General features: G+C 47.9%; 1 protein-coding gene across 1 annotated transcript in view; it reads left to right on the forward strand.

The window, feature by feature from the left end:
- The window catches only part of LOC309400395 (eukaryotic translation initiation factor 1b-like), a 74,993-nt gene that overhangs the window by 24,064 nt on the left and 37,481 nt on the right, over positions 1–13,448 (forward strand). The window lies entirely within an intron of this gene.

The raw sequence follows: 13,448 nt of genomic DNA on the forward strand, positions 1-13,448 counted from the left end.
CTAGTCAGCTAACTAAGGTATGTAGGAAGCACACCATAATAGTAATGGGAGATTTTAACTACCCTGACATCAACTGGGAAACAAACTCTGCACCAAGTGGAAGATCCAACAGGTTCCTAACAAACCTAGCAGACAACTTTGTTTTCCAAAAAGTAGAGAAGGGAACAAGGGGATCAGCCATAATGGACTTAATCCTCACTAACAGAGAGGAAATGATAGAAGGTGTTGAAGCCATAGGAACCCTGGGGGCAAGTGACCATGCAATATTGGAATTCAACATTATCCAAACACAAGTAGTAGAACAAAGCCAAACTAGAGTCTTGGACTTTAAGAAAGCTAATTTCAATAAACTTAGAGAGAGCCTGGGAAAAATTCCATGGATGAGAATCCACAAGGGGAAAACAACTCAAGAAGCTTGGGAAATTTTGAAAAATGAGATTACAAAAGCCCAGTCTAGCACAATACCAATGAAGAAGAAAAATAACAGCTCCCAAAAGAAACCAGCATGGCTGCATAAAGAACTATCTGACAAACTGAAAGACAAAAAAGGTAAGTATAAAAAGTGGAAGGAGGGGGACATAACTAAGGCAGAATATCAGCAAACAGCCCGAGCCTGTAAAGATGAAGTGAGGAAAGCTAAGGCTCACAATGAAGAAAGGCTTGCCACAAAAGTAAAAATTAACAAAAAAAGCTTCTTCCAACATGTTAAAAACAAGAAAAAAGTTAAGGAAACAATTGGTCCATTGCTAGGAGAAAGTGGCAAGAAAGTGACAAGCAACGGAGAAAGCAGAACTATTTAACTCATGTTTTGCATCTGTCTTTACACAAAGGGATAAAATAGTCCAACCTATCAAAAGCAGCACCACAAAAATCAGATTAGGAACACAAATTGAAATAGGGAAGAAAATGGTAAGTGAGCACCTGTCTACCCTAGATGAGTTCAAATCACCAGGACCGGATAGATTACACCCCAAGGTTCTGAAGGAAGTAGCAGACGAGATCTCAGAACCACTGAATTATATCTTTCAAAGATCCTGGAACACCGGGGAACTACCAGAGGACTGGAAAAGAGCTGATGTGGTTCCCATCTTCAAAAAAGGGAAAAAAATAGATCCAGGAAACTACAGACCTATCAGCCTGACCTCAATACCAGGAAAGATTCTGGAAAAAATAATCAAGCAACGAATTTGCGAACACCTAGAAGCAAACAAAGTAATAGCCAAAAGCCAACATGGATTTGTCAAAAACAGATCATGCCAGACTAATCTTATTGCATTCTTTGATAATGTGACAAAATTAGTGGACCAGAGGAATGCCGTTGATATAGTTTACTTGGACTTCAGTAAGGCTTTTGATAAGGTAGACCATAACCTACTACTAAATAAAGTAGAAGAATGTGGGTTAGACAGCATCACCACCAGATGGATTCGTAACTGGCTGACCAACCGCACTCAACGTGTAGTCCTCAATGGAACTGCATCTACATGGAGGGAGGTATGCAGTGGAGTACCCCAAGGCTCTGTTTTAGGCCCAGTACTCTTCAACATCTTCATCAATGATTTGGATGAGGGAATAAATGGGGAACTCATCAAATTTGCAGATGACACCAAGCTGGCAGGAATAGCCAACGCTCCAGAAGATAGGCTAAAGATACAGAAGGTTCTTGACAAACTTGAAGATTGGGCACTATCTAATAAAATGAAATTCAATGGTGAAAAGAGTAAGGTTCTACATTTAGGCAACAAAAACGGAATGCACAGGTACCGTATAGGTGGTACCGTGCTCAATAGTAGTAACTGTGAGAGGGATCTTTGAGTTCTAGTGAACAACCATTTAAATATGAGCCAGCCGTGTGCAGCAGCTGCCAAAAAAGCCAACACAGTTCTAGGCTGCATCAACAGAGGGATAGAATCAAGATCACGTGAAGTGTTAATACCACTTTATAATGCCTTGGTAAGGCCACATATGGAATACTGCATTCAGTTCTGGTCGCCACGATGTAAAAAAGATGTGGACACTCTGGAGAGAGTGTAGAGAAGAGCAACAAAGTGGGGACTGGAGACTAAAACATATGAAGAACGGTTGCAGGAACTAGGTATGTCTAGCTTAAGAGAAAGAAGGACTAGGGGAGACATGATAGCAGTGTTCCAATATCTCAGGGGTTGCCACAAAGAAGAGGGAGTCAAACTATTCTCCAAGGCACCTGAGGGTAGAACAAGAAGCAATGGGTGGAAACTAATCAAGGAGAGAAGCAACTTAGAACTGAGGAGAAAATTCCTGACAGTTAGAACAATTAATCAGTGGAACAGAAGTTGCCTCCAGAAGTTGTGAATGCCCCAACACTGGAAGTCTTTAAGAAGACGTTGGATGGCTATTTGTCTGAAATGGTATAGGGTTTCCTGCCTAGGCAGGGGGTTGGACTAGAAGACCTCCAAGGTCCCTTCCAACTCTACTATTGTATTGTATTGTAAGAAGAAAGAAGATGCAGAATACCTGTCCTTAGAGCGGCAAGCGAATACTAATAGAAATACACTGAGATCCAGTGTATCCAGTGAGATCCAGATCCATCAAGGTAACTACAAGCGTCTAAGCCGGACCACTTTTCCATAGATAAGGAAGGCCTTTTTCCATTGGCCTGTGGTCTAGAATTACATTCACTATTCATATAGTTAATGTGTGTTGCCTTTTTCTGCTCGTTTTCTGTTGGATGTACTTGCTTTGTGATGGGTGGCTCCTGGTCTAAAATGGCTATGTCTATGATTTGGTAAAGACATCCTAGATGCCACCATGCAAACTTTTGCCAAACTTTTGGAACTTTCAGTGTAAAATTTTTAGCCACAGAAGATTTAACTGCTTTCTAGTTTATTTGCAAGCTGCGAGCCCACAATCTTTGTCTTATTCCATTGTAAACTGTACGAGTGGCTGTGAATGTGACTCATTCATAGAGGAAGTATTGTGTGTGTGTCTGTGTGTGTGATATTTGGACAAAGTTTTTGCAACACCCCCCCCCCCCCACTGCTGCAAATTTAAGCTGTGTAAAATATGACTAAAGGAATCTGGGTTTGAAAAAAAGGGGGGGGGCGGACGTACATAAAAAAAATGATGCAGTCTTTTTACCCGTTGGGATTATAGAATTCATTATGCAATTTGTACTTTTTTAAGCTTGTTCAGTAGTGAGGGAGAAACAATTTAGCAATGTAATCATTAATTTGACTTCTTTCCTGATTTCTTTCCCTCCCCCAATTATAACTTTACCTTGGCTTTTCACTTCACAACGACTACCATGTTTCCCCAAAAATAAAACATGCCCTGCTAATAAGCCCAATCAGGCTTTTCAGAGCATGCGCCATAATAAGCCCTCCCCTGAAAATAAGCCCGCCCCAAACTGAGTGCATGCGCAACTGGTCCCAGCCATTACCACTGTACCACCTACTGGTACAGCTTGCGGGGCAAAAAAAGGGCCCGCCGCAAAAACAGTGGCAGGCCAAGCAAAGTGCTTCCACCCCACACCCTTCCCTCCCACTCAAAAAGCCCGCCGCAAAAACAGCGTCAGGCGAAGCAATGTGCTTCTACCCCCGCCCTTCCCTCCCGCGCAAAGAGCCCGCTGCAAAAAGAGCGGCAGGCCAGCAATACGATCACCCCCTCCCGCCTGTTCCTTCTCGCGCAGCCTATCGCCCGCCCTTGATCATCTATGCTTGGGTATATCCCATGCATGGAGTCTTCAAGCAGTGCACAGGAGAAAGACGGTTGGTCTTACCTGAACGGTAGTTCTCTATGCACTGCAGGAGACTCCATTCCCTCTCTGAGGAGCCGGTCCAGGATCCACATTGGATTCTAAGGAGTTTAAGACAACTTTCTTTGACCTACGCCTTCGTTAAGAACTGAGATCCAGTCAAACCAAGGAGTCGTGTCCAAACAATTCAAACTCAGTCTCGGGGCTAATAGGCAGAAGTTATAACCCATGCATGGAGTCTTCCGCAGTGCACAGAGAACTACCATTCAGGTAAGACCAACCGTCTTTCTCTGTAAAGTTTTTAACCAGTATCTTTGTTTTTTCTTTGTTTATTTTCAATCCTGCCACTTCTCCATATTATTCTATTTTTCTTATTAGCTTGGAGCCAGTTTCTAATTGTTCTTCTAAAATAAATACCAGGTCATCCGCAAATGCTTGTAATTTATATTTTTCTTTTTTGATTTCCATCCCTTCTATAGCTGAGTCTTGTCTAACATTTCTATTTAGCACTTCCAATGTTAATATAAATAGTAATGGGGATAATGGACATCCTTGTCTTGTACCAGTGGTGGGATTCAAATTTTTTTACTACCGGTTCTATGGGCGTGGCAGGGGAAGGATACTGTAAAATTTCCATTCTCTCCCCACTCCAGGGGAAGGATACTGCAAAATCCCCATTTCCTCCTGATCAGCTGGGACTTGGGAGGCAGAGAATAGATGGGGGTGGGGCCAGTCAGAGGTGGTATTTACCAGTTCTCCAAACTACTCAAAATTTCCACTACTGGTTCTCTAGAACTGGTCAGAACCTGCTGAATACTACCTCTGTCTTGTACCCTTTCTTATGTCAAAATTCTCTGTCAAGTCCCCATTCACAATCACTTTTGCTGCTTGTCTAGACTAGAGTATATTGTCCGAATCATATTTATAAACTTTTCACCAAAGTTCATACATTTTAGTTGTAGCTTAAATTGTTAAATGCTTTTTGTGCATCTAAAAAAATCAACGCCATTTGTTTTTCTGAATGTACTTTGTAATATTCCATGTATCTAAAACGATTCTCACATTATTTTTAATTTGTCTTTTTGGTAAAAATCCTTTTGTCAGACCTGGAAGCCATCTTTTACATTTTGGATTTCAGGCCTGCCACACTTTCTACTGTGAGAAAATGGGAGGGGGGATTATACAGAATATGGGTGATGTGTAGCCATAATAACATTCTTTCTCAGAAAGTCAAGTTCGCTTTGTCCCTGTACCTGGAGAGCACTGTTCCCTCTAAGGTGCGCAGCTGCGCACGTGGCAAGAAAACACCGCGCAGCAGTTTCCAACTGCCGCACGGTGATTTCTATTGTCACAGGCGCCGGAGGCTGGGGAGGTCCTTTGCAGGCCGCCCGCAAAGGAGTTCTCCCCAGACTTGTTTTGATGAGCATGGGGCGACTGACGGTAATTCAGCAAAGCAAGCCCGGGGAGGTCCTTTGTGGGCGGCCAATCCTAGCTGCTTGCGCCCGGCGCTGCGGCTAAACTAAACCCCCAAAGCCCCTGCCGCTACTGGAATATCTGCTGCCGCCTCCTCCTCCTCTAACAGCACCACCACATTTGCTGCCCGACGCTGCGGCCGAGGTGAAGCCGCTGGCGCTCCCGCCGGCGCCCCCGCCGGCGCCCCCGCCGGCGCCCCCGCCCGTGGCAGCGGCGCCTCCCTCTCCGTTCGGAGCACCTGAACTGGGCCCCGCGTTACCCCTGCCCCCTCCTCTGTTGTGCTTTTGAGGCCACGGGAGCCAGTAGGAAGGCGGCTGAGGGGGCGGGAGCAGGGGAAAAAGGCCTCATGGCTTCTCAAAAGCACGGCGGAGGAGGAGGAGGCAGCAGGGGTAACGCGGTGCCCAGCTCAGGTGCTCCGAGTGGAGGGGGACGCGCCGCCGCTGCTGCAACGGGCGGGGGCGCCAGCGGGAGCTTTGGCGGCTACACCTCAGCCTCAGCGCCGGGCAGCAAATCCGGCAGTGCTGTTAGAGGAGGAGGAGGCAGCTGTTATTCTGGTGGCGGCAGGGGCTCGTCAGCATCTTCAGCGGCAGCCCTGCCCCCTGTGAAAAAAACAGAAGATGGAGCAGATCCACGCACATGACGTCGCCGCAACATGACTGGAGGAGGAATTCTGGGAGTTGAAGTCCACAAGTCTTCAAGCTGTCAGGTTTGAAGCCCCCTGCGTTTTTTTTTTCTAAAGGATTAGTGGTGCCAGGATCTTGTAACTTGACAGCTTTAAGACTTGCGTGCTTCAAATGCCAGAGTTTCTGACCCAACATTTTGGTTGCTAAGCAGGAGCGTTGTTAAGTGATACTATATAACACTTTTAATTAAGCGGGTACCTTGAATAAACATAACTTTGAGTTTCAAATAATGTTGATTTCGTTGTTTATTTTTATTTATTTTTATTTTATTTAATTAGCGCTTCTAGACCGCCCCCTCTCCCAAAAGGGACTCGGGGCGGTGTACAGTCCATATCAAAAACATCATAAATAAAATTTAAACAATTAAAATTATTAAATGGATAAATACATAAATAAGAGGAGGATAAAATAGACAGAACTGTAATTGCTAAATAAATAATTTAAAATATACAGAATTTAAAACCCCAGTGTCCTATAAAATTAAGTCCCCTAAAAAACCAGTAGGAAATATATATGCCAGGAGGTAGACGTTAAAAATTATGCCAGACCAGCCAGTCGGAACAGGTGTGTCTTCAGTTTCTGCCGGAAGGAGCGGAAGTCAGTGGTGGTTCTAATGTCGGGGGGGAGGTCATTCCAGAGGGTTGGGCCCATCAGAGAGAAGGCCCTACTCCTTGGTGTCGCCCGTTGGCATTGCCTAGTGGACGGCACCAGGAGAAGCCCCTCCCTGTGAGAGCGAATTGGCCGCAGGGATGTGTGTGGGAGGATGCGATCCCGCAGGTAACTAGGCCCTATGCCATGGAGCGCTTTAAAGATGGTGGTCAAAACCTTGAAACGCACCCGAAAGACCACAGGTAGCCAGTGCAGCTCGCGCAGGAGCGGTGTTACGTGGGAGTACCTGGTACTCCCCATGACTGCCCGCACGGCTGCATTCTGGACTAGATGCAGTCTTCGTGCGCGTCCCAAGGGAAGCCCCATGTAGAGAGCATTACAGTAGTCCAGGCGAGACGTCACCAGTGCATGAGTGACCGTGCGTAGGGCATCCCGGTCCAGAAGGGGGCGCAATTGGCGCACCAGGCGAACCTGGTGGAACGCCCCCCTTGCCACGGCTGCCACATGGTCGTCCATTGACAGCCGGGCATCTAGGAGGACGCCCAAATTGCGCGCCCGTTCCACAGGGGGCAGTTGTTCGCCCCCTATGGCCAGCGTTGGAGTCAGCTGACTGAACCGAGGTGCCGGTAGCCACAGCCACTCAGTCTTGGAGGGGTTGAGTTTGAGTCTGTTGTCCCCCATCCAGACCCCAACGGCTTCTAAACACCGGGACATCACTTCGACAGCCTCGCTGGGGTGATTTGGGGTTGAAACGTACAGCTGAGTATCATCAGCGTACAGATGGTATTCAACCCCAAAACCACGGATGATCTCCCCCAGCAGCTTCACATATGTGTTGAACAGGAGGGGCGAGAGGACCGACCCCTGCGGCACCCCACAAGTGAGTGACCTCAGGGTCGACCTCTGTCCCCCTGTCAACACACATTGCGACCGGTCGGAGAGGTAGGAGCCGAACCACCGTAAAACGGTGCCTCCGACTCCCATCCCCTCCAGCCGGCGCAATAGGATACCATGGTCGATGGTATCAAAAGCCGCTGAGAGGTCTAATAGGACCAGGATAGAGGAACAACCTCTATCTCTGGCCCTCCAGAGATCATCAACCAGCGCGACCAAGGCTGTCTCTGTGCTGTGCCCGGGTCGGAAGCCGGACTGGCGTGGGTCTAGATATTCGGATTCGTCAAGGTGTCGTGGAAATTGCTGTGCCACCACATTCTCAACAACCTTCGCTAAAAAGGGAAGGTTGGAGACTGGACGATAATTAGCCAGCTCCATTGGGTCCAGTGAAGGCCTCTGAGTAAGGGCCTCACCACCGCCTCTTTCAAGGCAGTTGGTAAGAAGCCCTCACCCAATGAGGCGTTCACCAGGCCCAGAAGCCAGCCTCGTGTCGCCTCCCAGGATGCCAGTACCAGCCAGGAGGGACACGGGTCCATTAAACATGTGGTGGGTCGCAGCCGTCCACGCAACCTGTCCAAATCCTCAGGGGCAACAGAGTCAAACTCCTCCCAGAATGGTCTCACAAGACTCACTGTTGACGGCTCGTCCGGCCCACTGGAGGGGGCCCATCTGCTCCGGATCTGAGCGACTTTGTCCTGCAGATATTCCCCAAACTCCTCTGCTCTACCCTGCAAGGGTGCCCCCCGCGTCCCCTGTGACAGGAGAGAGCGGGTCACCCTAAACAGGGCGGCAGGGCGGTTATCCGCGGACGCAATAAGAGCGGCACAATGTCTACGTTTGGCCGCTCTCAATGCCACAAGGTAGGTCCGTAAATAGGCTCTTACCAGTGTTCGATCAGACTCGGAGCGTGAGGATCTCCACCTGCTCTCTAGACGTCTCCTATGGTGCTTCATCACCCTCAGCTCCTCGGTATACCAAGGAGCTCGGGTGGATCGCTGCCGCTGGAGAGGTCGCAAAGGCGCAACCCGGTCCAAGGCCCCAGTCACCGCCGTATTCCAGGCGGCCACTAGGTCCTCCGACCGAGCGCGGGTCAGGGCTACAGGTAGTGGCCCAAGTTCCGTCTGGAACCTATCCGGTTCCATCAGGTGCTTGGGGCGGTACCAGCTTGGACAGGCTGGCTCCGCCTCCTCGTGGTGGGGGGTAGCGGCAGGTAAGTCGAGCCGGAGACATGAGTGATCTGACCATGACAGGGGAGTAATAACTAAATCCCCTATTCCCAGATCACTCGTCCACTGTTCAGATACAAAAATAAGGTCCAGTGTGTGACCGCCCTCGTGTGTGGGGCCCTGAATTAATTGGGTCAGGCCCATGGCTGTCATGGAAGCCATGAACTCCCGAGCCACCTCAGATGCTGCTCCCGTCGACGGCAGGTTGAAATCCCCCATGACCAAGAGCCTGGGGATCTCAACCGCCGTCTCTGAGATCAGCTCGAGGAGCTCGGGCAGGGCCGCTGATGTATAGCGAGGAGCCAAGTATACAATCAGCAGGCCCAACTGCCTCCCTGGGCCCCATTTCACACCTAGGGATTCACAACCGGGTATCTGAGGAACAGTGAACTCTCTCGGTTCCAGACCATCCCGTATAACTACCGCCACCCCACCACCCTTACCCAGGGCCCGAGGCTGATGGAATGCACGGAAACCCGGTGGGCACATTTCCACGAGGGGTAAACCACCCTCGTGGCCCAACTAGGTCTCCGTTATCCCTGCAAGGTCCAGCTCCCCCTCGGAGATCAACTCGCTAATGAGGGGGGCCTTGTTGGTTACGGACCTTGCATTGCAAAGCATCAGCCGCAGGCCCTGGCTCTGTAGTTCCTGACCACCTAGGCTGCGGGGGTTGGTACAAACGACCGGGCGTAGCCAACAGCCACGGTCTCCCAACCGACCTTGTGATCTTCTCTTGTCCTCGCATCCCCCCCTCCCCGTGACCGATGTAATAAAACAACCCTCTACCGGAATAATTTGTTCCCTCTCCCCCCCACCCCGCTCACTTCCCTCCTGGACTCACCTGTTCGTCTGGCGCTGGCTTCCCTCCCGGCCTGGTTAACCCACCCCCCCTCCCTGGAACCCCCTAAAAACAATGTAAAACATTTGGCTAAAAATCCCCTCAGCTTCCATTTCTTCAACCTCTCGGGGTTCACAAACCCGTCATCAAGGCAGGCCCTTGTAAGAGCCAAGGGCCATACCTGCGAGAGAGGGGCCTCCCGCAGGCGGAGCAGGTCTAAACTTGAATAAATTGATAGAATATTGAAGCCCAATTGGGTAAGGGTGCTGGTGGTAAAAGTCAATAGCCGGAGGGCTAAGGTCTTAATAGGGAGTTGGAGGCTTTAGTATCCAGATAGTACTTGGAAAGAAGGCGGGGGGGGGGGGGGGGGAATGTTCAAATATTCCTAAATAGTGGAGCAAGTCAGAGATGTCATAAAAATGGGAGACAGTCTAAGGTGGTTGAGGATAGATATAATTACAGATGTGGGATCCTTAGTGGGGGGGGGCATTCTGGGCCCAGCTGTTCTTAATCTAGGCAGTTGTTGTCTTAGGTGAATCTAAGGCAGTTGTTGTCTTAGGTGACACCTGTGAAAAAAAAGGCAGTTTTTTTTTAGACAGTTTTTTTTCTAGGCAGTTGTTGTCTTAGGTGAATCTAAGGCAGTTGTTGTCTTAGGTGACACCTGTGAAAAAAATTCAGGTGCTGCTCAGGCATGAAAATTTGCCGCTTTCGGAATCCTGGAGGGCTTCTCACGTAGATCTCTTCATCTAGGTCTGCATGTAGATAAGCTGTGTCCACATCAAATTGGAAAACTTCGAAACCAAGAATAGTTGCAGTGGTTAAAGCAATTTTTACGCTTTCAGTTCTGACTGTTGGTGAGTAAGTGTTTGTGTAGTCTTCAGGATAACGTTGAGCGAAACCCTGAGCTACAAGTCTGGCTTTGTACAAAGACTCACCATTCGGTTTCTTCTTGATTCTGTAGACCCATCGAGTGCCAATGACTTTCTTGTTTGCTGGAGGTTTTGCAGGTGTGAATGCATTAAGTTTCTTTAAACTGTCCATTTCATCCTGCATTGCATCATACCATTTGTTTTGCTCTGAATCAGGAAGCTGTTTGATTTGTGTGAATGTCTCAGGAGGAAGAGTAACATTGCAAATCAAAGGTAATGGTGTTTTTGTCAGTTGCCACGAATATCGTTGTGGAGGGATTCCTTTTGTGACCCTCTTGGAACGTCTCGGAACAACAGTCCATTCTTCTTCTTCGTCGTCCTCGTCCTCACGTTCGTCGCTAGCATCAGCATCCGTGGCTTGCGAAGACGGAACATCAGGTTGTGAAGAACTGGTAGAAGGAATATCTGCCTGTGAATCTTGGTCATCAGGCTGCGTGGCATCTGCAACACCATTTCTAGGAAAATAAACTCCAGGATCATTGGAATGAATTCTGGACCAGTCAATGTCTTCCTCAAAATTAGCAGATTGTGAAATGACAATCACATGTTTAGGATCAATACATTTGCTCCATTTTGAGTTATCATCAATACCCATAAATCTCAGTCTCTTTGCTACTAGACCTCCCTTTCTTCTTTGAGTTAAGGGAGTGTTCACCATAGCGTATGAACCAAAAATGTGGAGGTTCTTGAGATCAGGCTTGTAGCCATACAGCATGTAGAAAGGAGTTTGATTGATTACACTGCTCCAAGTACGGTTGACAATGTAATTTGCATATTTGATTGCTTCGCCCCAGTATATGCTACCGAGATTGGCATCTTCTAGGAGACAACGCATCATGGTTTGTAGAACTCCTTGTCTTCTTTCTACGACTCCGTTATGAGCCGGTGTATATGGAGCAGATGTCTGATGTAGAATTCCATTCTTACGCATCCAGTCCTGGAAACGCTGAGACATGAATTCTGCATCACGGTCACTCTGGATTCTGGCGATGCGAACTTGGTATTGTGTAGAAACAAAAGCTGCAAAGTCTTTAAAGATCTGAAAGGTCTCAGATTTCTCTCTCATAGGATATACAAATCCATATCTAGAATGATTATCTACAATAGTTAGAAAATACTTTCTACCACCAAATGATGGTGGGAAAGGACCGACTATGTCAGTGTGTACCAAATCAAAAATGCGTGTTGACAGGCATGTAGCGTGTTTGGGAATTGCAGCTGCTTTGGATTTAGCTTTCCTGCAAACTGCACAATCCAAAAACACCTTACACCCCTTTAGATCCAAACCTTTTGCGAACTCCGGCATCTGTCTAAGAACACGGAAACTAGCGTGCCCCAATCTTCTATGCCACTTGTGGATACACCAGGAATGCAAAGGTTCACCAGTTAGTGAATTCCCAACATTAACAGTTTCATGAGGAACCTCAGGTTTGCTCTGAGCAACCTGCTTCTGTTTTCTCTGTTGGCTTTAGGAGCCTTTGGAACAGTAACGGGTTCTCTCTCTGAACCAACTCTCTCTGGGCCCGTGCTGTCCCTTTTTGGCAAGAACAAATAATGTCCGCCTCCTCGAAGATGAACAAAGATCAAAAGGGACAGCACGGGCCCATCAGACAATCTCTGTTACTAATATGGAACAAAATTAAACATGACCACTATACCAAAATACCTATTTGGCTATCTACGATGGAAGCATACATACACCCAAATTTAATTAACGTGGAAAATATAGTCACATATAAAGAGCTATTGAACAGGCAGGGGGAGATCAAAACCAGATCAGAATTGACATCACAAGGAATACAAGTAGAATGGTGGTCTTATTTACAGATACAATCAAGGTATGCCCAGGATAGGAAGAACGAAGGTATTGCCAAAGACTACACAATACTAGATAAACTGTTGATACAGACAGAAAACAGACTGATCAAAGTGCTGTATAGATTCTTGTTGGAATATAAACTAGAGGAAGAACATGTCAAAGAAACCATGGTCGCCTGGGCGAAAAATTTCGGTTACAATGTGGAATTGGCTAAGTGGGAAAAACTTTGGATACTTAATCAGAAACTAACATTGGCTATGGCGTATAAAGAAAATCTTTGTAAGATGTTCTACAGATGGCATCTCCCTCCAGCACGGCTTTCCAAAATGTTCAAAAAATTGGCCCCAAATTGTTGGAAGTGTAAAAAAACACCAGGCACTTTCTATCATATGTGGTGGACGTGCAATGAGGCAAAAAAATATTGGAAAATGATTCAGTCGTGGTTAGAACAAATGGTGGGAGAACAAATTATGTTTAAACCAGAAACTTTTCTCCTAGGCATAATACCGGAGGGCTTTATGACATCCTCAGCACAGACCCTAAGCCACGACGACGAACTCTTTTAACACTTTATGTATTTAAGGTCAGACCTGATCCTACTGCGAGAATCCCCCCTCTCGCAGGTGTGGCCCTCCGCCCTTTCGAGGGCCCACCTTGATGACGGATTTATTAATCCCGAGAGGTGGAGGAAGCGGAGACTCAGGGGGTTTTTAGTCAGTTGTTTTTTAAAAATTTGTAGGGGTGGGGTCTCAGGGGTTGTGGGGCGGGTGGGTCAGATCAGGAGCGATGTGAGAGCCGGGCCCCCAGGTGTGGTCGCAAGCAGAAGGGGCAGAAGGGAGGAGGAGGGGGAGGACACCATTCCTATACAGGGCTCTTTAATTCCAACGGTCGCAGGGAGGGGTAGATACGAGGACAGTTTAAGAACTTACAGTCGGTTGGGAGACCGTGGTTGCTGGTTACACCCGGTCGCTTGTACCAACCCCCGCGTTCTAGGTGGTCAAGAGTTACAGACCCAAGGCCTGAGGCTGTTGTTATGCAATGCGAGGTCCGTTGTTAACAAGGCCCCCCTCATTCACGATCTAATCTTAGAGGGGGAGCCGGACCTCGCGGGAATAACGGAGACCTGGTTGGGCCACGAAGGAGGTCTTCCCCTCGTGGAAATGTGCCCACCAGGCTACCGAGCATTTCACCAGCCCCGGGCCCAGGGAAGGGGCGGCGGGGTGGCAGCAATTATTCGGGAGGAC

This window comes from Natrix helvetica, assembly GCF_964273705.1.
Source record: "Natrix helvetica genome assembly, chromosome: W".
Lineage (NCBI taxonomy): Eukaryota > Metazoa > Chordata > Lepidosauria > Squamata > Natricidae > Natrix > Natrix helvetica.